A 24,052-nucleotide genomic window follows, 5' to 3' on the forward strand; every position below is an offset into this window, starting at 1 on the left:
AAATTCCAGTTTGCATGCACAAGGAGTGACTCTATCAGCGTCTATTAGCGCCTCTCTGACTGTTCGTCTCCACGCACTACATGAAATAACCTTGCAGGTTGTGCAAGAGAGTCCTGGAGCTCTGAGGAAGCAGAATGAGTGTGTAAATCTGAGCAAACCGGCTAAACGAGCACACGGGAAAATGTGGCAGGAAGCTTCAGGGAAGTTCACCGTGACAAGAATAAAACTAATATGAGTCTTTGGGGCTGAGAGAGACAGACTCATTTCCAGCTGATAAAACGGCCATTCCTGCTCGCTGCTCTCAGCTGTCCTTTTTATTGCATCACATAAAGCAGCACAAAAAAGTGTTTCCGGGAGAGCAGAGGAGCGGGCGTCTCATTTTTATTGGCCATTAGTTTATTTTTTCCACTCATCCAAAATTACTCTTTACTTCTGCTTGCTTGCCTCCCGTCTCCCTCCTTCCTCTCCTCCTCTCCTCATCCTCCCATACTTCCATCTCCTTTGCTCAGCGTCTTTGACATTCCAGGAATTACACTGGATCAATATGATGTTATTTATCTGTCTGTGTTTTGTAAGGAGTGAAATGTAGCCGCCCTCCTACGCAGCCATCAAAACCCAGCGCTCTCGTCTCACTGGATGTCATAATTTATGACACGCTGGCATCATTTTTAGTCACAGCAGGCCGTCTGCGTGTGGAGAAGAATAACGTCACTTGATTTATGACTTGCTGCACAAACGATCCCTTTGTGCTACTTTCATGTAAGTGCATGAAATCTTTCACATTATTAGTTCTTAATTGCAATAAAATAACATTGTTCAACTTTCTGATGCACAGATTGAACAGATCTGCCCAAAATCTGTTACTATAAGAGACAGACGTAGCCACTCTGACATCACATTAGTTATTAGTGGATCTGCATTATTTTCATTTTTATTAAGCTTTAGCTGCTTCCACCACAGAGACAGTGGAGGGCCAGCTTGGTGTGCTGCATGAATACCTGCTAATTATTAGCAAACCCTAATGACTTGAACCACATCTGGACTCAACTGCAACCACCAGAATAAAAGTTTAACACATTTACTGCAGTTCTGACTGAATTAGCAGGCAAAAATGCAAAAATGCAGAGTTTTGTTTTCATTTTTCTCCGCAGGTTTCAGACATGAGGGAGGCATCTGCACACGAGAAGAACAGGATCCACGAGCAAATACACAAACACAAGGAAAACAACAAGAAGCACCACCAGTGCACGGCGGGGGAACTTTAAGTAGCAGGTAAGCGATTGTTTCCAGTAGGAGCAGGAACGCTGGAGGAAGCTCCACCTCTGAAACACACGAGCCGGCCAGGTGAAAAGAAAAGAAGTCTGCACAGGAGGTCACATGATGCATGCAAATAAAACACTAGACTTCAAGCAGCAGCACGGTGACACTACTCAGATTACCGCTCACGTGCAGAAATCATCAGCTTACATCTCGAAACCTTAAAAAATTATGTGAGCTACACAAAAACAGGCTGCGAACATGTTGATTTCTGCCTTAACATGCGAGTCTGCCAGGATTGATCCACCTCTGAAGTCACCCCCATGTGGTCATTAGAGGAACTACAGTTTTGGTTTCAGCAAAAGTCTTGGTAGTGAGAGCAGGTGCACTCATTTTCTATCAGACACATGTTCACAGGTGAAAGATTGTACAGCAAACTTTCTTTAAATGCACTTGAGGTGACTTCAGCCATTATCTGCTCAGTATTGTTGTAATGCGGTACGTCGTAAACTACTTTCTGCTGTTAGTCACAAAATGTGCCACTAATCAGAGTATCACACTTACAGATAGGAGTTTGGAGACAAGCCCACGAGTCTTTGCAATAAGAGGAGCCGGTCAAGGTTGTTTGGGGCACCTTTGGAGGTTTTCTGCACGCGCTTAACTGGACAGAAACTTTGAGGCAGACCTACAATATGCTGGAGAGATTATACATCTCATTCGGCTCGGTAACTGTTCGGGATTCCCCGAAGAGGGACTACCTTACTTACCCTTCTGCCGCGAGCGCAGGCTCCAGATAAGCAACAGAAAATAGATGAATCAGAGCGGCACAGAATACAGCGGAGTGGTACACAAGCACAAAACACAGCTTTCACCAGCAGATAAGCAAAAGGCTTCCCAGAGTCAGCGATATAATGTGGTCCCTAAGGACAAAACACATACTGTACAAGGGAAAAGCACAAGCATATATGGGAAAAAGCTTCAAATGTTTAAAATGCAACAAGTAAAAATGCAAACAGAGAAAAGCACATGCAAAGAGAATGACGCTTCAAAGGTGGGAGTGATGGTTGGTGTGGGGAAAAGATTTTAACATAAACTTCACATGTCAAACCGAGCAGGCAGAGACCAAACACAGTTTCATATCAAAGGAACATGTTGGTTACTTCATGAGTGTGACCCTGACAGTGAGATCAGCTCTCTCAGCCGTCCCTGTTCCCAGAATAAAGCTGATCCTGCAGATCGTGCACGACTCCTCCACAACCTTCACTTTGGTTCTATTTATGACTGTTATTCATGCTTTTATTTTGAAGTATCCCACATTTCTGTATTCATTAGATGTAGATCCACTTTATTTCTAGGTTTTAATTCCACCTCGTTGAAATCTACACGAGCGTTTTCTGTTAATCGTGTTAACCCTATTTTTAAATGTTGTTTTTTTGCAGACAAAGTCATCATTAATGATCCCAAATCTGCAGTGTACACGCACTCAGGTGCATCATGTCCTGCTCCAAATCAAGCGCTTGAGGTGAACCTCGTATATTCGGTCTTGCAGATGATCGTCTCTTGTCTCTGACCTTATGAAGTAATCATTACTGTCCTTTTAAATCTCCTTAACCTCAGACCTCACCGTTCTGACTGCATGCATGCAAACACAGTTATTCGATTGATTGTGTTACATTTCAGTCCCTGTCCCTGCGTAGCACTGTGACGACTCTGCACTGTGATGCACACACAACGCATAATAAAGACATATGAATATGTATTCATCATCGTGATTACACTCGTGGCATGTAGTCTTTGAAATAGATGTAACTTATTAAGTCTGTGCACTTAATCAGAGTTTTTCCCTCTGCACAAAATCACAACTAGACTGAAATTATTTTCTTATTTTAATCAACACAAGGTCAGTGTAGATTAGAATTACATATTAGTCGTTTGATTTGCTTGGGAGGATTTTCTAACCCCTGATTAGACTAAGGCTCTTTGGTTTAAATTTGGTTGGCTGAATATTGGGGAAGTTGGTTGCATGTAAGAGGCGTTTTCTCCTTTAGAAGCGCCTCTTTTGCTATTTTTACCATCAAGTTAACCAGATGACCCCAGCGCTGCTCAGGAGGGTGACTGACGCCGTGGAGTCGATAAGATCGATGACCTGAAATGTTATAAAAAGAGTCAAAGGTCAGTTCTCCTTCCTGTTAAACACGACTGGGGTAATTAGATATTGGAAGCAGACCTCCTCCTCATTGGTCCATGAAGATGTAATTTGGTGACGGCTGGATGAACAAGAGGCCAATTTCCTGTGGAACTTTCCGTCTTCATTGACCAACAAGCTTCATCTTCTCCAGTGATTGCTTTTCAGCAGAAAAAGATCTGCTTCATGGGCAGTGAATTGATGAGGTAACAAGTCACGGCAGGAATCATTAGACGGGTGCCGGACACTGTACCAGAGGACAAACACGAGACACCGTACAATGAAGCCAAAGGGAAGATTTGCTTCACCATATTTTCTAGTCTAGTCTTTAATTTTCTGCAGCAGCTGCTCTAAGACTGTATTCTTTTTTTTCAACCTCTTCATATTTTTCTCATGGAACATTTTTATCTTATCTAAGGTGCAGAAAACCAGCGCTTCCTGTACGCCTCACAGATATCCATAAATCTGATTGGTCAGAGGCTGCTGGGCCGTCCCTCTAATGTGAACCCAGTTTGCTAAGTTAACCACGGGAAACGCTGGTTAAGTTGGAGAACTGATAACCAGCTATATGTCCTGATGTAGAGAGGATGTCTGCACTGTTTTGTGCGGCGGTCTTCCATCTGTGTAGATGGATGTGTGGCGAGGTGACAGGACACTAACTGCACGTCTAATGGCCACTTTAAACTTCCAAAGTGAGTGAAGTTTACGGCAGAAATAAACATTTTTATAACCTGGTACAAAAACTTAAAAACCATACAGGGTGAATATTTTCACAACTTTTATATTTAACTTGCCAAATGTCTTCAAGTGGTCTCCAAAGTGTCCGTACTCGACCTCCAGACCGCGTTTATGGCCATTTGAAACACTTTTTAGTGTTTCTATATGACAGCTCAGTCATCCGCTCTGTAGTTAATTGTTAAAAACATATCTATGAGTCTGTGTAGGTGTTTGTGTTTCTGCACAACAGTCTGTGGATGTCGCTAACATTAGCTGATACCTGATCACATGACCCTCTGCTCCAAAACCCAAACAGGAAGCTTCAGCATTCTTCTACCACAGAGGCACCTTGTCTCCGTCCTCTTCAGATAATACCGATCCCACTTTGCAGTCTGACTTTTATGAGCGGGAAGTTGCATTCAGGGACTTCCATCCAGCTTTTAATCAAAGCAGCAGCTGTGGTTAGTTTGTGGAGGAGGGAGGGCAGGTCTGGGCTTCCCCTGGGTAATCAATTTGCAAAGGCAGATGCTCAGCGGGGCACAAACTTCTGTGGCTTACAACAGCTGTTCAAAGAAATACTTATCACGAAACAGTCTTTCTTTTTCTGGTATCATTTATCATTTATTCACAGTGAAAGTCACAAACACCAGCAAAGGTCAGGATGGCATATTAATGACAGATTAGCCCAGTGCATCGCTGCATAATTCAACACATATTTGTAGCTGTTGCTCTATTATAATTTGCAGCTATTAGCCTGCACCTTGCGCCTTCATCTGGTTCTCTTGCAGATGAGCTTAGGCGCCTGAAGTCCATTTCTCATGCCGCACCTCCAGTTATTGGACAGGTGGAGACAGATGGCGCGATGCTGGCGGCCAGTCAGAAAAAGTTTCCTGGATCTTGGACACTGATGAATGAAGCAAACAAAGCATCTGCAAGCGAACAGAAGAATCCGCGGCTTCATCAAAGAGTCAAAGAGGGAGCGCCGAGGAACAAGAAGTCAAGTCATTAGAGTAAATGACCAGATTTAATGTGCTGAAACATTCATCAGCACACAGAGGGCCATCTGTCCGTACCTGTGTGACACTCCAGCGCCTCACATCCCTCCAGCTCCCTGTTTACCAGGCTGAAGCGCCACTTTTACGCTGTTTCATTACACTCAGTTTAGAAACTGATGAAGTAAAAAAAAAAAAGAAAGAAAAAAAGCAATTATGGAATGTGTTGGAATTTAAATAAGGCATTAAATCTCAGGATGACCTCATGAATTTTGTTGTACTTTATATTATTTAAGAAAAGGATTAATCTACCTGTTATTTGAATATCTTGATAAATAGCTGTTGTTTAATGTTAATGGCAAACCCTTTTACTTTATTCTGTTTCTATTCTTAGAATAGAAACAGGAGTGCAGGGGAAGGGGCTGAAAGACTTTCTATGAGCCCATAGAAGTGGGCTGTAGGGGCTTTGCAGGATGATCACTCTGCAAAGTCCTCGGCCGGCTGGGCAGCCAAGAAGAGGGCCATCCAGGCTGTGAGTGAAGCGGCAGAGAAAGCCACACGGTGGCTGTGGATCAAGAGGGCTGATCCGTGGGTAGCTACTGGTGCACAAGTCGGGGCCTGATCACCCCCGGCTGGGTCGCCTTCGTGATTCATAGCTCTAAATGATCTTTATTTATCTCACTGTGTGTGAAACGAGCCATTTAAGGCCTCCCATTAAACATACTTGCATCAGATTGGCTGCCGCTCACAGAAGGCTTGAACGGGAGGTGGGTGGGGCTTCACAGCCAGAGCTGAGTACTTAGGATGACCATATTAGGGATATCCCCTCTCTGCAACGTACTGAAGAGCCAATAGTAGAAAAAACTGTATGAGAGTGATGCAGAGATTACCTGTACAGACAGTGACCTCATTATTTGAAACCTGAAAATAAATAAATAAAAATAATACATGTAACATGTAAATGTACTGAAGAATTTCTGATGGGCAGGCCATAAACAAGAAGACAAGGGTGTAGACCAGGGGTGGGCAATCTCAGTCCACGAGGGCCGGTGTCCTGCAGGTTTTAGATCTCACCTTGGGTCAACACACCTGAATCACATGATTAGTTCATTACAGGCCTCTGGAGAACTTCAAGACATGTTGAGGAGCTAATTTAGCCATTTAAATCAGCTGTGTTGGTTCAAGGACACATCTAAACCCTGCAGGGACACCGGCCCTCGTGGACTGAGATTGCCCACCCCTGGTGTAGACTATTAGTTACTAAATAAAAGGGATTAAATAAGCTCAGTCTCCTGTTTGAACATGTAAGTAATTTATAATTATTATTGCTTTGTTTTCCTTTCGCTTTGTTTGTTTGTCTCTTTTTTCTCTGTTGTTGTTTTTATTCTATTTTAACGCGTTCAAAGATTCAACACAATTACAAGATGCTGCACTAAAATAATGTGAAGTTTAAAACAGTTCTTGTGAGAATAAACTCTGATCAGCTGGCAAAGTGAGCAACGGTGGGCTCGCCTCTTCATTAACGCAACACAGCACAGAGGCTGTAACCGTGGCAACAACACCGTGTGACTGTGTGTTCATATGATGTGTTTTTGAACATGAGGACGGCCTACATGATCTTAATCCGGTTATTTGACTGTTGTGGCAGATTGGTGTTCGTTTGCATTTAAAAGGAAGCGTTCACACCGTCAAACCTTCGCTCTGCTTGCTCACCTTCCTGCTATTGTTTGTTGCCTCTGTTTGTTGGTGTCTGTGCCTTCTGGATTGTTGGTGATGTAACGGCGTTCGTTGTTGTCTGCGGCGCTAATTGTCTGCTTGATAATGTCCTGCATCAGTTGCACACGTTGTACTCGTTCATGCTTGCACTCCTGTTTTGGTTTGCTTTCTTGTGTACTAATAAAAACGCCGCAGCTTTATTGTTGTTTTAATGTTTCAACATCTGGCCAAGCGGGGGGGAATTAGAACATTTGCAGTTTACTGTTGATTAATGTTCATTGTCCCTGAAAAATAAATGAAGGAAAACTATCGGCACTGAGTAAGAAAACAACTAATTTATACCAAGAACACTCAGATATGGATGTTTGAGTTTGCAAATCATCTCTTGAGTAGATCAAAGCTGCACGGTACATTTGCTCTTAACACAGATCCTCTAATATACTGTTAGAAAGCTGAGTATATGCCTTTCCTCAGAGTACCCATGCAGAAACTGTTAAAATTAGTCATTCTATTGCTATTTTAATGTGACCCCTCCTTGTTAGCCTGCTTGGTAACTGCAGATAACTCCTGGGTTGCAGGGAGCGAGCAGGACTCAGGAGAATTATCTTTGCGTTCTCTAAAAAGTAAAAATCCTCAGAGTTTTGTGCTCTGCGGAGCTGTGACGCGATATAAAGAAAACCTCTGACCTCGTCTGCAATGACTTTCAAATGTTTCTACTTCCTCTGCAAAAAATAAATAATGAATAAAATCCGAGTTAGTGGGGAAAGAGTCAAGAGGGCGAGCGAGGAGGGAAGGAATTTGTGTAGAAAGAAAGACCTGTGGGACCGAAGGTGCAGCAGAGGGCAAAGTGTCAGGACACACTCGGCTGCTTTTGTCAGAGGACGCACACACACACAAACAAACAAATGCACACACCGACACCAGAGATCTATTTAAGTGTCAGCCCCACAAGATGGAGATTAAACACCCAGCTCCTCTGTTTGCTGATAAAAAGACCCTCGCTCTTTCAGTCTCTCCCTCCTCATTCTGCTGAGGGAAATTGCTGTTTGAGTGCTTATTGTTTTGCTCATTGAGCTGTCTGCTTCCCTTATCTGTCTGCTGACCACTCTGAGAGGTAAACAGAAACACTGGCTGCAGTGTCTTCCTCTATCGGATCATCGCTGGGACTCAGTGTTAACCGAACCCATTACTGAACTTTAAGTTGTCGACACAACACTAAGTGCTGTGGTACTTGTGCAGAAGTTCCATCCGACTGATGGGGAAGTATATTTAACAGAACACGTGCACGTCAGGATAATAACGATTTTTGTTTACCCTGATCTAGGGCAGAATTTGTGTTGTAAGGAGCTGTTGTGTTATGTGCATGTGTGTATAGTTCCTATGTGTATATGTGAAAGTGTAAAGATCACTGACCCCAGGAAGAACAGATGCTACATGGCTGCATTTAATGGGTACCTTAACCCTTTAAGACCTACCATAGAACCAAGTCCGCCAGAGCTTATATTGTATTTTTACATGCTGTAGTGCCAAGTTGCTATACATCAATACAACCATTACAGCCTAAATTATAATAATATGTATGCATTAAGTGCATAGTAATTACATAAATTGCAAAAAAGTGCAATAAATTACAAAAAAGTCGTTTTTGTTTTTTTAACATATATTTCTAGCTAGAGAAATTTAACTCATTCACTGCCATTGACGTCTATACCCGTCAATTGCAGTGAATGAGTCAATGGGTTTAACTCATTCACTGCCAATGGCTGGCAGTGAATGAGTCAATGGGTTTAACTCATTCACTGCCAATGGCTGGCAGTGAATGAGTTAAGAGGCTTATCCCTCAAAACTGTAAATACAAAAAAGTTGCACAAAATAGTTTCCCACCACAGGAAATTTATTTTGAGTGTCTTCATAGTTTTATTTTGAAATACACCAATTTTTATATACTGCAGGAAAAATGAAAATAAATATTATAATGCAAATTTGCAAAAAAAAACCCAACAGCATATGCATCAAAATAAACTATTTCCAGCAGTGCAATATGAGTCCTAAGCATCCCAGAAACTATTCAGAAATGCATAGAGTCAAAGATAACTTTTAAAAACACCAGTATAGGCTCATGAGGCCCTGATGGTAAAAAAAAAAACCCTACATTTCCGCTAAAATGACGTCACTTCCGGTTTCGGGCAGGTAATGGCAGACATGCAAAAGTTCGCGCTGACGTCTATTCCAAAGTAGGAAGTGTTACAAACAGCTGATGGGATCGGCAAAGCGTGTTTCTGGAATATTATGTTTTTGTTGCTGCAAGTGCTTTTTATGCAGTTTTTGCAAAGCTGTACATGGAAGGAAACTGTGACCGAGGACAAGCTGATGGCATAAGATGTACAACTCCTCCGGTTTCATATGCAAAAAAAATTATTGCGCTAGTTTATGTGGTTGCAGACCTACCAGGATTTAAAAATAGTTGCAAAACAGAGCGTGCCCGCTCCAACCGGCTTTAAAGGTTGGCTTGTGAACCACTTGCAGTTAAAGATATCAGCCAGTAAGGCCACCAGCTGGTTGGTGAGTGAAATCAGTTTAACTGGATGCTGCACCAAAAACCTTCCTTTCATTATCATGACAGCAGCTGATTGGTTTGTATGGAAGATGGTGTGATTACAAGATGGCGCCAGTGTGCACGGCAAGCCGTCTTTGGGTCGGTCTTCCTGAGTGTTGTTTTCTCTTTGTTTTATTATTTTCTATATGCTTTCCGGATGTTACTGCCCTGATTGCCTATGATCGACAAACTCTTTTAAATCTTCGACCCTTGAATCACCAAAAGCCGGAGCTATATTGGAACTTAGGGAATTTTTCCCAGCCTCGACCACATACTTCCGCCTGCACGGATTACCTGCCTCTTTTTACACCGCACAAGAAACGATATAGGAAACGGGGTAAGCGGAGTGGTTTTCGCGTTCGTATTAAAGCTTACCTAAAAGCACATGGAGTGATTGGCTACCGCTCCATTATTGACAACCTGCGGCCCTCCCAGCATACCTTCAGACTGAGTCGTCATCGATGGATTCGCTATGCTGGCCAGCAAGCCCATCCGGTTCTACCAGCTGAGTGTCCACCTGTATGGAGCTGGAAGCGGGCCTCTGGAGGTGTGGATTACAGTAATCTTCGCCGGCTGGGACGTGCTCCCAGTAGTGTCAACGAGGCTACGCTCCGTATGGCACTGCTAAACACTAGGTCACTGGTGAACAAGTCCTTCGTTGTAAACGACGTTTTTCTTGCATCAAGGCTGGATGTCCTGTTTCTAACAGAGACCTGGATTCGCCCTGGTGAGTCCTCTTCCTTTTCGGAACTTCTTCCACCGGACTGTGCTTTCTTTAATTCTCCTAGGACCACGGGCAGGGGTGGAGGGCTAGCCTCGGTTTTTAGAAGTAAATTCCGAGTGCGGCAACTGCCTCCCGCCTTGCACTCCAGCTTTGAAGTACAACTACTGGAGTTGTCCGGTTCCCCCCGGACCCTCTGTGCGGTGGTGTATCGACCTCCGAAGCGCAACAAGGATTTTATCCGTGAATTTGCTGATCTTCTAGGAATTATTTTCTTAAGTTATGATCGTGTACTTATTTGTGGTGATTTTAATATTCATATATGCTGCGAGGAGGACCTATTGGCTAAGGACTTTCTTGCCCTTATTGACTCTTTTAATATTACTCAGTGGGTGAGGAAATCAACCCACATTAAAGGGCATATGCTGGACTTGGTATTGTCGTATGGACTGGACATTTGCATCACAGACATCAATGATGCTGGGATTTCGGATCATTTCCCAGTTATGTTTGATGTTCAGTCATGCAATATGGAACTGAACTCTGAGGGTCCACCGAGCCTATCACGTCCGATTAATTCTGAGGCTGTTGCTCTTTTTTCTGCGGCCTTTGCCAATTCTTTTTGTTATGAAGATATCAGTAATGCACCTCTCCCAGTTGATGGCATAGTTAACTCTTTCATCTCTATATGTACTTCTATTTTGGATACTGTGGCTCCAGTAAAGATTCGACGCCGTAAAACCTCACGCCAACCTTGGCTAAATGAATCCATCCTCGCTCTTAGACGTGAATGTCGTCGAGCTGAGAGAAGATGGAAAAAAGATCAACTTCAGGTGTCCCTTGACATCCTGCATATGAGCCGGTCTAAATTCCAGAAGGCTGCCAAAATGGCAAAAACTTCTTTTTTATCTAACATTATTGCGAATAACAGCCATAATCCTCGAGTCCTGTTTAAAATTTTTAATTCAGTGGTTAATCCCTGTTCGGATGTTTCAATGGGTGCCTCCCCGGCCCTCTGCGAAAAATTTCTAAATTATTTTATAGATAAAATCTCATTGTTAAGGGCCACACATTCTTTGGTAGTAAATCAAGCCCCAGCTTCTGAATGTTCAACGGTTTTCCAACAGTTCGAACCTGTGTCATTTTTGACTTTAAAGGAAATAATTAATAATCTGAGAAGCTCAAATTCTTTGCACGACATTATTCCCTCTCGTATCATTAAGGATGCATTGAATACAATCGGGTCTTGTATTTTATTTCTAATGAACTTCTCACTGTCATCTGGCTATGTTCCGACTGTCTTTAAACATGCAGTCGTGCAACCTGTCATCAAGAAAAGTTCCCTTGATCGTAACATTCTAGCTAATTACAGGCCGATTTCTAAACTTCCTTTTATGTCAAAAGTCTTAGAGAAAATAGTGCTTCGGCAACTACAGACTTATTTAGAGAGCAACGGTATAAGTGATAAATTTCAGTCTGGATTTAGACCGCGTCACAGCACCGAAACTGCCCTACTAAGAGTCTTTAATGACCTTCTCTTAATTGCTGACTCTGGGCGCTCTGCGGTCTTAGTACTATTGGATTTGACCTCAGCCTTTGATACGGTTGATCATGATATCCTCTTGGCAAGACTGGAACATGTAGTAGGCCTCAAAGGAAATGTTTTATCTTGGTTTAAATCATATTTTTCTGAGAGGTCGTTCTCCGTCTCGATGGGAAAATATTCCTCTTCTTCTGCCCGTTTCCGCTGTGGTGTGCCCCAGGGCTCGGTACTGGGTCCTGTGTTGTTTTCTCTGTATATGTTGCCCTTGAGCTCCATTTTTGAAAAACACAATGTCTCTTTTCACTGTTACGCTGATGATATTCAAATCTACCTTCACCTGACTGGGGATGCTTTATCCTCACCACATCCTCTGTTTGACTGTCTGAGTGATGTCAAGGACTGGTTATCACGTAACTTTCTTACTTTAAATGGAAAGAAGACAGAAATTATTGTTTTTGACCAAAATATGCCTCTGGGACAATTGACTGACACATTTGGGCCTGTTGCTAACCACCTTACTGATACTGCCAGGAATCTTGGAGTTTTCATGGATAGCTCCTTCAAACTTGACAAACAGGTCTCTACTGTGGTAAAAACTGGCTTCCATCAACTACGCCTAATCGCTAAGGCTAAACCATACATACCACACAAAGATATGGAGAAACTCATTCATGCTTTCATTATGTCAAGACTGGACTATTGTAATTCTCTCTACTTGGGTCTACAATCTTCCCTTCTGCAGCGTCTGCAGCTGGTCCAGAATGCCGCAGCACGTCTCTTGACCGGCACTAGAAAGTTTGACTCTATCACCCCTGTTCTGAAAAATTTACACTGGCTTCCTATCAGATATCGAATTGATTTTAAAATTCTATTGTTTACTTATAAAATTCTGAACAATATGGCACCTGACTACTTAGCTGATCTCCTCTGTCTGTACAGCCCTCAGAGAGCACTAAGATCATCGGGCCAACTGCTCTTGGTGCAACCTAGGTCTCGGCTGAAGACCAGAGGAGACCGTGCCTTTGCCGTTGCTGCACCCAGGCTATGGAATACTCTCCCTCTTCATATTCGCGCGTCAGATTCCATTCAGTCTTTTAAATCACGTTTAAAAACGTATTTGTTTGATCTAGCATTTAAGGCAAATTAGGGTATTTTACATCTGGCTCTGTATTTAGATTATGTAATTATCTTATATTTTATATATTTGTAATTTATATTTTATTGTGATTTTATTTGTACTGCGATTTTAATGGAAAGCACTTTGGTGTACTTCGGTCTTAAAAATGTGCTATATAAATAAATTTTGATTGATTGATTGATGTCAGCTTGCCTGTAAACACCATCACCAAATAACCAGTGAGCATAGGAACTCAAACCAGAAATGGAAACTGTTTGCTTACAAAATAAAAGCTCTGTTTTCCTGCTGATCAACACATTTTAAAAGGTGGATTTGACGGGCAGGTGGGTGCAGCTGGCTGTCAGCTGTTGGTGATATTTGGAGAAGTTTCTCACAATTATCTGTCAAAAAAATCTGGTTAGCTGTTCGGTGACCTGGACGAATGAAACAAGTCTGTCTTCTCGTTTTTGTCTGTAACTTCTAATATCATTCTCTGACGGGCTAACTAGCATTAGCTGATAATTTAGGGGGACATCCTCCACGTCTGGCTTAAAAAATTAAAATAAAAATCCCACTAACAGAACATTTCAGAGTTCTTACTGCCATCTTTTATATACAGCCTATGATGGTGTGGTGGCATGGGGAGGCAATTGCACTGTACTGCAAGAGGCAAACCAGCGATGTAATATAACATTTTAATATAAATAATGTAAAAGTTTTCCTCCAAATAGCTACTTTGTACCACTAAAACAAACTTTGCAAGCTCCTGCACGGACATATCTACAAACTCTGTTTACAAACACAAATTTATTTAAAATGTTTTAATTTGTTTCCAGTTTCGACGCCGATTAAATGCGACGCTCTAATTAAACAACATCCAGAGAACAATTTACGCCTCGGGGGCTCCACAGCCAAACAACACAAAGTGAAAAAATCACTGTGTTTGGAAATAATGTGTTGTTTTCTCAGATTATTATTGTAAAGCATAACAGATCAGCAGGTAATCTGTGCAGTCGCAGTAAGAGCCTGGCTGTGTGCAAACTTTCTACAAGTAAATGAGGAAACAATTTGCTCTGTGTGTCTCTTTAAATAAAAGGAGCTAGATTTATTTACTGTTTTATGCTTTACACTCATGGATGCCCTCTTACCAGTGAAGTGCAGGGTGGGATTGGGTTTTGAGGGTGTGGGCTCTCTTTTGCCTGTGACAGTTTGTTTTTCCCCAGAACATCATGGCTCATATCATTCTCCGATGCTTGAGCTCGCTCCACTTTTATATCCAGCACAAAATGGGCTGCAAATTGAAAGGCTTTACAGGTAGTGTGTGGTGAAGGTCAGGGTACCTGAGCTCTCAGAGATGTGGGGGTTTGTACGGGATAATTTCTTTGCAATAGGGAGGACTGAACACATAAATGGTTTCTACTTTCTCGCTGATTTCCTCTGGGGAAATTTCCACTTCAGAGAAGAGTGGCCATAAACCTACAACTCCTTACCTCTCTCGTGCAAACTATTCATCTCTGGTTTGATGTGTGGGCGTCTTTTTATGTGTTTTTTCTTTTTGCTGTTGTTGCTTTTTTGTATTTTATTATGTTTCTTTTGTTGCACACAGTAATGTGAAGCATGTGATGTACAGCATAAATGTATGCTTTTCTTTTCTGTGTGAGGAAGAAGATTAATGTTTGCCCTTGGAGAAGAAGGTTGGCCGTTTGGGGTGAATTTTACAGCAAGCATAAAGGAGAAACCATTTAAATGTTTTATGCAAATGTAAGCAGGGGAAACTGTTTTCTTCTTAGAAACAAGATCACACAGTAGTCCAGAGATAAACGACACAAAAAAGCCGTGCTTGTTCTTTTATACTGTTTTATTTTATGCAACAAATGCAATATTATAAATAAAACCACAACAATCAGATGACCCAGAGCATTCTCATTCCCGACACGTAACATACCAACGATTTGTCACGTCCCGAGGTGTCCCATTGAAAAGGAAAAGGTAACCTTCCACGTCCCTATGATACGCCCGATTGTGGATGGAATCCAATAGAATGACGCTCCCGGCGGTAACACGCATTCCAGCCGTGTATTCGAGCCCTAACCTTAATCCTAACCTTAACCACAACCTTAATTGTGTTAGATTTGTGCTTTCCAAAGCGATTCATAATGAGAACGTAAAATAAATGTACGTGTGTAGATTCAGTCCAAACGGTTCTCATGTTTCCTCCTGTTTCCGAACGCATAACATAGGAAAGTGTTGGGTGGCCAAAAGCGTAACATACTGACAATTTGTCACATAGCACATATGTTACACTTTGGGGGTAAGAACATGTTGGATGAGCCCATATGAGCAAGTGCTTTGGCGACAGTGGAAAGGAAAAACTCCCTTTTAACAGGAAGAAAACATTTTGGTCCCATTTAGAATGAAATAAATGATAAAGAAGGGTATGATTTAAGGCAGGGGTCCCCAATCCCAGTCCACGAGGGCCGGTGTCCCTGCAGGTTTTAGACGTGTCCTTGATCCATCACAGCTGATTTAAATGGATAGATGACCTTCTCAACATGTCTTGAAGTTCTCCAGAGGCCTGGAAATGAACTAATCATGTGATGCAGGTGTGTTGACCCAGGGTGAGATCTAAAACCTGCAGGGACACCGGCCCTCGTGGACTGGGATTGGGGACCCCTGATTTAAGGTGTGGCTGTATTGGATACTCCCCCCTCACTTTTCATGTCGAGCTTTAAAAATCCAAGATGGCCACAAACGATTGGGTGACATGACTGTACCTATGTCTTTTAGCCTATGGTTGCAAATTTTGCTGATTTCCAGGGAAAATTAGGAAATGATGTTGCTTTTGTGGTGAAGGGAAATATTAAAGTAATGTAGTAATGTAGTAGTAAAGTAATCAGAAATATCAATTATAAACCTGCCGTGTCGTTTTTAGTCTGAATCTACTTTTTGAAGCAGCTTTGCCTGAAACTGTCTGAAGGAACCTCGCTGGCTGTTTGAAGCAGACCAAATACTTCGTCCTGCATGAATCACAACGGATTTATGCGGTCATTTTTCCTGTGTCTTGGCTGCACCGCATTTGGCCTTGTAAAAAAGAAAAAAATCAATAACTATAATGATCAGGAGTCAACCATCTGTAATGTGTGTGATGGTGAAATCCATCGGCGAGCATCAGGATGAGTCGATTCCTTGTTGCCAGACTGCGGCCTCATTAACTCGGAAGTAGAAAACAATTCATGGATCAAGCCCTGCTGATGGATGACTTTGTCTGGAGGCAGAGGAAGCTGAGAATATGCTTTATGACATAAGTACTTTAACTACATTTTCTGGCCTTGGAGATGGTTTTGAGATGTTGCGGGTACTTTATGATGTTGACACAAAGCGGCTGATGGATATCTGCTGAAATGACTGTTGTTGGTTCACGTTCCGCTTTGTTTATCAAGGGAAGATTTGCTGAGCTTGAATGAGCTTTTTCAGCAAACACAAACAGTCACACTGCCACAAAGTCACACAGATACATGCAGACACATCTGGGATCTGTCAGTTTGACTGTAGTGTGTGAGTGGTGATTCTGTAAGAGCGAGAGGGAAATACGGTCTTGACTTTATCAGGAGGGGATTTAAATGGACTTATAGATTGCTTGTGGATTTTACTACTACTGTTTCCTCCCACAGTCCAAAGACATGCACTTATTTGTTTTGGTTAACCATTGGTGATTCTATATTGCCCACAGAGTGTGATGGCTTGCCTGTCTCTCTGCATTGGCCCTGCTACAAACCGCCGACCTGTCCTCTTGTCCTGGGATAGGCCCCCTGGAGTCTGCATTTAAACAAACTGGACTGACTACAGATTGCAGGTTTAAGCACATGAGCACTTTGTTTGACCACATGAGTGTGTGGACTAAGTAGAAAATGATTCTTTTAGATTATTTACCCACTTAAATCTTAGACTTCGAACTTTTAGGACTAACACGATGAATGCATGAAGAGTGGTGGCTGGGCTCATCACAAGGGTTTTTTTCTATTGATCAAAGCGGCAGCTGGCTAAACTGCAAACACATCTGGATCCATTAACAGTGCTTACCTCATGTGCATCTGCATTGATTTTAGTTGCAGCCAGGCTGGTCACACAGTTACTTAGACTGATTTGAAATGAGCTTGAGCATTCAGACCAACAATGATTAGCACTGATTATGGGGCTTTGGGGGCGATTTAGGTTGATCAGTGGGATATTTGATTGATTAGAACAGATCTTTGGGAGGTCGGGGGATTTGGAGCAGGACTTTTTAGAATGATAGAAAGGAAACCTAAGCTTTCCACAAGGGGCACTGGACTGACAAGGTAATTTAGGCTGCCTGTAAGGACACTTGGGCATTTGGGTAACTTTGGGAAACTTGGATTGATTAAAGGGACAAAGCCAAGCTGAGAGGAATGGACAGAAAGGAAACTAATGTGTGACAAGAAGGGGATTTAGGATGACTGGTGAAAGAGGGAGCCACAGTTGTCTGGGACCAGCATCACTGCAGAAAGTTTAAAGTTTGAAGAGCAGATCTGTCTTTGACAAAGAGCCAAAGCGGTTATCTTTCACCATCCTGTCTGATATGAGCACCAAACCAGGACTGTTTGTTTAGCCTCACCTTTCATGTCATCACTGCCCTTGTCAGTCTTTTGCAGATAGAAGAAACGTGTCATATCATTCATGCATGTTCAGCGATTGGTAGATTCACTTTCTGCAGAGCGATCCTTTAAAAACTGAGGCGGAGGCTGTGAGGAAGCGGACGAGCATGTTGATATTAGACTTTCTTCGAGGGACATTAAGCTTGTATTGATTTTACCTTGATTACTTACAGACTTCTCAGTGTGCATACAAACAGTCTCAACAATGTTCCTGAAAATGAAGAAAAGGCAAACGAGTGAAATGGAAACAGGATTTTCTTTTTTTTTTAACTTGACCTTGGCTCTGTCTTATTACCAAAAAGGAAATAGCTCTCTTTAATGATCCGCCCCGTCCTTCTTTCATGTCTCTCTCATAGACACGGGAAATCAAATGGAGGAGGTAGGGAGGACCCCATTAAAGCACTCCCATTGCCCTTGAACTAGTCATTACCAAAGACATCAGCACATGATGAGAGGAAGCATGTGACAGGTGATATTGATCAGCTGATATGTTCAAAAAAAGCCAATATCCTCTCTACTGATCACCAACCCCGCCCACGATTTAGAGCTTATGCAGGCGGGCGGTGTATTCGGCATTGTGTCCGGCACTCGACAGTCAGGCTTTTCTTGCTGCTGTTTGTTTGAAGATCCTTCGTTAACCTCACACAGTACTACGAAAATCCAACTGAGATTCCAAAGAATCCAGTGCCATCAAGTTATCAGTCATTTTAGCGACTATATTTAACTAATAATTTATTCTCTGCAGACCATATTAACACTCGGCTCACATACGGAAACCTCAGTACAAACAAAGTCCTTTTCACAGCCCACTGACTTTTCATCCAATTAGCGTTGGCAGTTTAGCGGAGGGTATAATTCCATGACTTCTGTGCTTAGTTTAATTCGTGATTGAGCAATCTATTATTCAACTTTAGCGACACAAATAAATTCAAAAACCAACAAGCGTCCAACCGAAGTCAGGAAAACAATTTTCATGTGAATGCGTCACATGTGCACAGTGAACTGAGGCTGAAAGGAAGAAATTTAATGAAGTCAAAGTCTCATTATTGGCTCAGAGAAAACACACAAGCAGAAAAGGAATGAAGGAAAATTCCAAAAGCTGCGATTCCTTGAGGCTCCAAAGTGAGCTGTTTTCATTTAAAGTCACTTTTAGCTAAAAAAGAAAGCCTATATGGGCGAGGTGTCAAAAGTGTACCCCACGAAAAACAGGTACTTATTCAATTCAATTTTATTTATACAGCGCCAAATCACAACAACAGTCGCCTCAAGGAGCTTTATATTGTGAGGTAGACCCTTCAATAATACATACAGAGAAAAACCCAACAATCATATGACCCCCTATGAGTGACCGTGGGAAGGAAAAACTCCCTTTTAACAGGAAGAAACCTCCAGCAGAACCAGGCTCAGGGAGGGGCGGAGCCATCTGCCATGGGCGAGAGAAGAAGACAGGATAAAAGACACGCTGTGGAAAAACTTCATGGTGGAAGGAACTTTATGGTTACCACATCGATGTGTTGGATGCACTGGTTGTGGTTTAGACACAAACAAAGTTCAGACAGACCTAAAATTTGAAAACTGTGTGAAATACAAAACAATAAACAATAAGTACTGATAAACAAATAACAGCAAGTGATGACAAAGATGATGATCAGAATATAAATATAAAAGAGGACAGTCTGTAAAAACATGTTTTAGGAAGTGGCTCAAAGGAAGTTGTTCCAGCAGCACCTTTAGACTTTCGTCTATGAAATACTTTGAATGGTCTCCAAATTAATATGACGTGCTCCTTGGCACAAGACCCAAGCGTGCTTTAAAAGTGACTCTGAAAAATCAATTTTAAAACCTACAGGAAAGCAGCGGAGGGAAGCCAGAACCGAGGTGCTGTGATGCCATCTGCTAAAACCAGTAAGAAGATGAGCTGCTGGTTTCTGGACCAGTTGGCAGGACCTTCTAATTCAATCAAAACCCTGTAATCATTTCCAAATGATTTTTAAATGTCTCTTTTATGTTGTAGTATAACTACAATATTAACCACCACATAAATGTCTGTTCGGACACTCTTCTTTCTCATCTGTTGAACTCGGTCTCCTCATTTCTGTCCATCCTCAGCTCTCCAACACCTACCCTGGCCTCACTCTGGGAAAGTTTATGAAGTGTGAGGCGATTTATTCAAAGAGTGGAAGGCCTGAGAATCCATTTATGGAGTCACTTTATGGACGAGCACAAGACTCAGGAGGGCAGTAAGATGACGTGTGTGTACACAGTTATACACCTTCACGTGTCTGGAGGCTGTTCAGATGCAACAAAAAGAAAAATATAGTTTTCATACACCACTGACTCCATGCATCCATCCATACGTATCACAGGCAGCAGTCTGAGCAGAAAAGACAAGCCTAGGGTCATCCCGGCCACCTCTTCTAGCTTCGAGCCCTCAGACTACGTCCACACTAGCCCGGATAAATTTGAAAACGGCGTTTTCGACTGAAAACGCTCCGCGTCCACACTATCGTTTTCAGTCGTTTTCACAGAGTTGTGCGTTGACATTGAAACGGCCGAAAACGCTTACGTGCCAGTCCAGCGCATGCGTGAAACGCAAGACGATTCGACCTGCCTCATTTCTTTCTGCCGTTTATTTCCTTTCCGGCTCTTTGAAACGTCGCGGCAAATGTCGAGGAAAAGCACCGAGTTTTTTAAATGGACTAACAATGAGGTGGAGTTGTTGCTGCGAGTAACACAAAAGTACAAAGTTACAAAAGCGAGTGAGAATTAAAGAATTTGAAGAAAAGCTAGTCTGGTCACATGACTAAAATGTGTCATCATTTTCGAAAAGGCTCCGGGTTCGCTGTCCACACTGAAAATGGCGTTTTCAAATATATCCGCTTTGGAGAGCATTTTCAAAAAGCTGCGTTTTCCTTGAGCCAAAGCGGAGAGAAAAAGATGCGTTTCAAACGAAAACGTATAAGTGTGGGCGTGGCCTGAGTCTGTGCTGAAGCCTCATCCCAGTTCGACGTGCCTGACATACGTCTTGGTCTGTCGCTCAAACCATCTCCACTGGCTCCTTTCGCTGTGGAGTCCCTCTCAAACCGACTACTGACTGTATAAACTTGATGCTGCAGAGCAAATAGATGCCATGATGTTAGTGAATATGACTAAAAAGGAGGAGGGAGGAAAACTAGCCAAGGACATTAAAATCAATCATGTTTGTAACCGGTCTCAATTCGCTGCATCTTCACTGTTAATTGATCAGACTGTGGCATAATTAATGGCATGCCACTTTAAAGGAGAATAAAAGCTCATCAGTGTCACAAGGTAGCAAAGCTGCCTCATTGGCAGATACATGTGGTATTTTTTAAACAGATCACAAAGAAATTGATTATTAAACAGCATCTTTAGCAGATTCTGTTTGAATCATCGAGCTGATGGCATCATCGCCACCTTCACAGTGCAAAGATGCACTTGTAAACAGCAGGTGACTGGTCTGAAAGCCTGAGCCAGATGGCAAAATGTGGCTGGAGAAAGTGAATGATCAATGGTAGACCACAGAGGAAAGGCACGCGGGGCTGAGTGCGATCACATTTTCAAGGGTACACGTGTCACGTACCAGGGCTTAAAGGTCAGCTAGTACCAGTTTGTCCTCGAGGTGCAAGCTATTATTCAAAGAGCAGAGACGACACATTAAAGATAAAAATGCATAACAAACAAGCACAAGCATTAAAAGCTTGGGTAAAAAGAATGTGAGATGTGATTCACAGTAATGCGGAACATCAGTAAACTGAATATTAAAGCTTTTCTAAAAATAAATCAGTTTCATTTTTCTTCCTACCTGTTTTCATGGCTGCGCGGCAGCAGCTGCACAGGATGATGGGGCGGCTTCTTCCGACCTGGAGGTGCAGTGGAGGGTCTCCACATCCAGTAAGCGGTGAGGAAATGAAATGCATGAATATTTTATACCTTAATACGTCGACCGTCCAAATAACGTGTCCTAATAACTTGTGTTGACTTATGGCTTTGGGAGATTTTCAGGTTTTAACAGTAGCGGTCACACAGTAAGAAAACGAAGTGTAAGGTCAGCAAAGCTTTCAGTATGGTTGGCTGCTATAGACTGTATATAAAAGATGGTTGAATCCAGAGGAGAGCCATTTCACTTCCTTTTTTTCCCATTTGTAGAACCAAGTCCTCTAGATCTTATCTTTACATTTTTACCTGCTGTAGTGACATTTTTAGAGCATTTCTAGTTGCTATACATTAATACAACCATTATATCCCAAATTTTAATAATATGAATGCATTCAGTTCATAGTAACTACATAAAGTGCAACAAACTGCAAAGAAACTGAACATCATTTTTGTTTTGTTTTGGGGTTTTTTTTTTTACACATTTTTCTAGTCACAGGGATTTCAGAGATATCTCTCAACAGAGATGGGCAGTAACGTGTTACATCTATTTGAAAGACTGAGTGTAAACACACAAAATATTTTATTTTATGTGCTGGAATGTGCAGAAAATAGGTTTAAATGTTAAACTAATTTCTTCCAGTCAGAGAATGTTGCATATAATTAAATGTTTGCTTGATGCATAAAGTTAAAAGATTAAAACTAATAAAACAAGTTAAAAAAAAGAGACTTTTCCATTTGATTACATTTTGTATGATGGATTATGCAGAAAAAGTAGACTTGGGCTGAAAGATCTATCGCTTTATCACCTATTCAGGTTGTAAATCGTGTTTTTAAAAAGTAACTAAGTAACTAAGTAATTAATTACTTTTGAAAATAAGTAATCAGTAAAGTAACGGGATTACTTTTTGGGGAAGTAATCAGTAATTAGTTACTGATTACTTTTTTCAAGTAACTTGACCAACACTGTCTCTCAAAACTGTAAATGTTGAACTAAATGCAAGAAAATTGCACAAAATAGTTTCCAACCAGAGGAAATTTATTTTTGAGTGTCTTCATGACACTCCCAACAAACATTAGTAGTATTGCCAAAAGAAAAATGTTTACCCCTTGAAATTTACATTCTGGTGCTACAGCTCCAGAGAGCAGCATTATTACCTCCGTCTCATTAGCTTAGTCGGCAGTTAAACACAGCTCAGCTCAAGCTTGTTATATATTCACTACTATATTCATAAAATAAAATCAGCATCAGAATGCTTTATTGATCCCTGGGGGAAATTATTTTTTTGTTACATTACATACATAACATTTTGATTGAGCATACATGCAAACACACAAGGACTCTTTTGATCTGCTGTTCTGAGTATCGCACAATTCAGTGCCTCCAAAACCACTGAGTAGTAATAAGGAGAACGTTGGAGTAGATTTTTATGCCTGAGCATGAAATCACAGAGCAGAGCAGCAGGTGGAGGTAGGCGACAGTGACAGTCATCTCAGAGTCGCCGTGGTGTGGTGATGGTGGTGAAGGAGACGGATGCAGGCTTCAGATGAGATCCTCGCACAGCCTGAAAGAGTGCAGGCCTGAAAGGCAAAGCGTCAGAATTACAATGAAATAAAAGACAAAGTCAGGGAGTGCTTGGCTCGCAGAAAGCAGGCAGATAGATCGTTGGACAAAAACAGTGATGAGGAAACTATTATTGAGGTGATTCTGACGGCACCAGAAAACCAGAGTGACAAAGAGAACTGAGCAGAGATAAAACAGGGGCGCAGCTTCCTTATGGAACACGGTCATACGCTTCATTTATAACTGGATGTTGATGAAGAAAAACTATTCCACACGAGATAAGAGCCCCATCGAACAGATTACATAATCTAATCTCAGCATGCATACCAGCACTGTCTGAGAGTGACAATGTTTCTGTGTCCATCATCTCATTCGCCTGCTGTCTTGGCACCACAGACCCTCACATGTGGCCCACCATCTTTTCCTGAGAGTACGCTTCAGAGGAAGGCCCCTGTGGGACGATGGCTTATCTGCAGGCCTTGGCTAACGAATGATGAAAAACAGGCACCATCACGGCCACCAATCTGCTCCAGTGCTCCTGGCCTGGGTACAGATGCCAAGGCATCTGCCACAAATAAAAGACCCAGGCAGACTGACGCCCGCAGGCCAAACAACCAGAGGCTGGTAATAGCGCGTCCCTGACGGGCTTACGGATCCATCCTCTGCAGACAGAAACAGAGTTAGTTGATTGTGGCATGACCACATTAGTAAATGACATGAGGACATGAGGACATCATTCAAAACTGTTTTGTTTTGACAAATGCTTGAATAATTCGTCATGTTTCACTCATGTTAAGGTAAAAGTGCACTCCATTGTTAATGTTCGTTTACAGATTGCAGGTGGAGCATCATACGACTACTTTCAGTCAGATAGAACAACAAAAACACATTCATAGTGACATTTCAGTCAATTGTAAATATACTTGTATGTATTTTGGGTTTCTGTTCTTCCACCTCCTGTTTCATTTTGCAATCCCAGCTTCTCATTCATTCCTTTACTTCCCCTGTTTGTTCCCTCTGGTTTTCTGCAACACCACTAGCAATAAGACAACCCCTCACCCCAGCATTTACACTCCC

The 24,052-nt window shown here is 42.0% G+C and overlaps 1 protein-coding gene and 1 long non-coding RNA gene across 4 annotated transcripts in view; one reads left to right on the forward strand and one right to left on the reverse strand.

Annotated features, from left to right (window-relative positions):
• Nucleotides 1–23,567, forward strand: LOC113020223 (uncharacterized). 3 transcript variants are annotated; one of them, XR_013908784.1, is made up of 7 exons: nucleotides 1–759; nucleotides 1,152–1,272; nucleotides 2,697–6,455; nucleotides 19,367–19,486; nucleotides 19,627–19,769; nucleotides 21,364–21,436; nucleotides 23,372–23,567. It is a non-coding gene; the product is annotated as an uncharacterized LOC113020223 (long non-coding RNA). The 3 variants fall into 3 exon arrangements; XR_013908782.1 differs by having other exon boundaries at nucleotides 4,948–6,455; XR_013908783.1 differs by having other exon boundaries at nucleotides 4,948–6,455; nucleotides 19,367–19,422.
• LOC113020221 (C-reactive protein-like) overlaps nucleotides 1–24,052 on the reverse strand; it is a 438,825-nt gene that overhangs the window by 152,155 nt on the left and 262,618 nt on the right. The gene's annotated exons all lie outside the window — the stretch shown is intronic.

This window comes from Astatotilapia calliptera, chromosome 4 (assembly GCF_964374335.1).
Source record: "Astatotilapia calliptera chromosome 4, fAstCal68.1, whole genome shotgun sequence".
In the NCBI taxonomy this organism is placed as follows: domain Eukaryota; kingdom Metazoa; phylum Chordata; class Actinopteri; order Cichliformes; family Cichlidae; genus Astatotilapia; species Astatotilapia calliptera.